The sequence below is a fragment of the Octopus bimaculoides genome, chromosome 24 (genome assembly GCF_001194135.2).
Source record: "Octopus bimaculoides isolate UCB-OBI-ISO-001 chromosome 24, ASM119413v2, whole genome shotgun sequence".
Lineage (NCBI taxonomy): Eukaryota > Metazoa > Mollusca > Cephalopoda > Octopoda > Octopodidae > Octopus > Octopus bimaculoides.
In genome coordinates this window covers 30,220,026-30,222,901 of record NC_069004.1, presented here as the reverse complement: position 1 = coordinate 30,222,901, position 2,876 = coordinate 30,220,026, and the positions used below count along the sequence as shown (strand labels likewise).

The 2,876-nt window shown below is 36.9% G+C and overlaps 1 protein-coding gene across 1 annotated transcript in view; it reads right to left on the bottom strand.

Moving 5' to 3' along the window:
• Nucleotides 1-1,357, bottom strand: part of LOC106877111 (uncharacterized) — a 13,877-nt gene extending 12,520 nt beyond the window's left edge. The window contains exons 1-2 of the mRNA XM_052976291.1: nt 1,284-1,357; nt 463-605 (exon numbers count right to left, since the gene is read on the bottom strand). The gene's annotated coding sequence lies outside the window, so the exon portion shown is untranslated. The remainder of the gene's footprint in view (nt 1-462; nt 606-1,283) is intronic.
• Between the last annotated feature and the right edge of the window lie 1,519 nt (nt 1,358-2,876).

The following is a 2,876-nucleotide window of genomic DNA, read 5'->3' as shown; positions in this document are numbered from 1 at the left end:
GGGGGTGGGGGTCAAAAAATTTCAAAATTCCGATATTTGGCAATTTTCTGGAATCTCCGAAAACGTGGGTTTTTGACAAAGAAAATTTTTTAAAACAATTATTTGCGAGAAAATGAGGTGGTGGGGACGTGACGGGAGGAAGTCTTTCAGAAAAATATTGGAAAACATCAATAGGTGTGAGTGAAAAAGAAACAAGGAAGGAGATCTTGGGATGTGCTAGAAACAACAGCCAGATCTCCCTTACATCACACATTTTCCTCTGAAAATATTTCTCCCATGGATTTTGATTGCATAGTGAAAAAAAAAATTTTTAATTGCCCTAATTTCCAGCTTATGTGGGCCGTCTGATCCGAAATTCCTTCCCCCTTCTCGCCCCCTTGGGGGGAAGAAAGTCAGATCGTGTGAATTTTCCGAAATTCCTATCACTGAATCTCGGAAAAAGTTTTAGTTTTTATAACAGACCTGTGAATATACTTCAATCTACAGGATCTCAGCGACATCTGTTGAAAATATATAAGGTCATCAAACAAGGGACGATTCTATATTCTGATTGTTGGAGTGCGTACAATGGGGTTACCGAAATAGATGTGATACCAAAATACACCCTGGAAGAACGTAAAACAATGTTTTAAGCGTAAGATGGGGAAGATTCAACAAAAAAGAAATTATTTACTTTGTTTTTAAAAAAAAACCCTCATACATGTTTTGCGCATACACGCATTCGTGCTAGATACTCATTGTAGGATCGACTATTCACGACTAGCTAGCGCGGATGCGCGCACCGGGACCACTCTTTTCGAATGGTACCTCTGTGTCCATATGTAATTATGTATCTGTCATCGGATACATTCAGTTAACTTGCATAAATTTTTCGACACACCGATTATCATCCCCCAATGAACAGAACAAAAATGTCCAAACGAAACAGGAAAAGGATCACATTCCCTCATAACAAAGAGCAATAGTTTTTTTTTAAACATTTGTCGCCTGTAGAAGCTTTTGATTTCTAGTTTACTTGGATTCCTCCTTATAACCATTCTATGTTTAAAAAATCCAAAATGGTTTTCTAATTAAATATTATTAGGAATTGTATTTAAAAGATCGCCAAACTGGCTAGAATATTTTGTTTATTATAGAAGTATAAACATGTTAGGCTAGAAACAAACAAAAAAAAGGACGGCGAACGACGTGGCCGCCTTACATTCACACTCTCACTTAACAAAGAATCGCTAAAAATAGCAGTTATAAAATGAAATTATAAATATCCATGCACATGAACTGACCTGCAAAACTTCCAGCGTACGCTGTTACTGATTTATATTTCCCCCACTTGTTTTATTTTTCTATCTTTGACAATAGAAGAGTTATAGGAATTATCCAATCAACGGACGGCCTGAAGTTTGCCGGGCAGGTATGGTCAATCACATCGATGCCAGTGTTTCACACTGGTACACTGGTACTTAAAAAGAACCAGTAAGTATATAACCAGCTTCCGAAAGGGTCAAGACTGCCTTTTGTATTCCCCCCTCCCCCCACACCCACCCCAAAAAAAACATACCTTTTTTTTTTCTACACAAATCCCCGTTTTCGGCTACGGAGAATACGAAATTTTTTCATTTTTTACCTTTTTTCAGAATTTTATTTATTTATTTATTTATTTTTCAAAATATGCGGAAAAATACGGAGATTATGATTCTGAAAAGAATTTCCAAAAATCTTTGTACTTAGGGTTAGGGTTGGGGTTTTAGGGTTAGGGTTAGGATTTGCGGGTGAGGGTAAAGGTTTTAGGATTAGGGTTAGGGTTAGGGTTAAGGTTTTAGGGTTAGGGTTTTAAGGTTAGAGTTTTAGGGTTAGGGTTAAGGTTTTATGATTAGGGCTAGGGTACACAGTGCTATTGAATCAAGGGTTTTATTTAAAGTGAAAACTTTATGCTTGGAATGACCAATTTTAGATACTATTGGATTTTACTCACAAGGTATTGGAATCTTATATGTATACCATTCTGCCTAAATAATGGATCTACAATGCGTATCTCACATCTATTTTCATTCCTCCACGTGCATACATGTACATACTCACACACAACACATACGTATTAATCTATGTACACTCATACGATTATATATATAACTACATATATGTATTTCAGTATCATGCATCTCAACATGTATGTATGGATTTCTACATGTAAATGAGAGAAAGGGGTGATTATAAATGGGTGCTCCCGAGTGGAATCTGGGTGTTACCCCATTCGGATTTACGGTTGATGGTGGGTTTGTATTGCTGTATACAGACAGCTTCAGTGACTTGTCTCAGCATTGCATCAGTGGGATGTGTAGATAAGATGTCTAATCTAAGACTCCTTAAGGAGAGCCATTGTGACAGTCTAATTGTAGCGGAAACCATACCATTGTATTTTGAAAGTTAGTCACCCAGTTGAACATTTACGTGCTTGCTTGAAGATATGTATAAATGTGTGTGTGTGTGCGAATGTTTGTATATGATGCGTTTGTTAATTTTCACATTCCCAACACACCCAACCTGTAAAGAAAACCGTTGCATTTTGAAAATCTGTTGCCCAATCAAATTTAAATGTTTATTCCTTGCATTGTTTACGCTTCGGTTTTGTTTGGGGCTATAGTAGAAGACAAGGGTGCCATTGCAGTGGAATTGAACCTAAAATCATATGGCTTGAAAGCACATCCCTTTCTTACAAGACATCCTTGTTTGTACCTCTACACACACAAGCATAAACATATGTTATATATCGTATGTGCATGTTTGCATGTGTGTATGGGTAATCTTCCGGATCTTTTTTAAAACGGGGGCCACATTTTTCATTAATGTTTTACGTAGTGTTTTTGGTACCGAAAGAC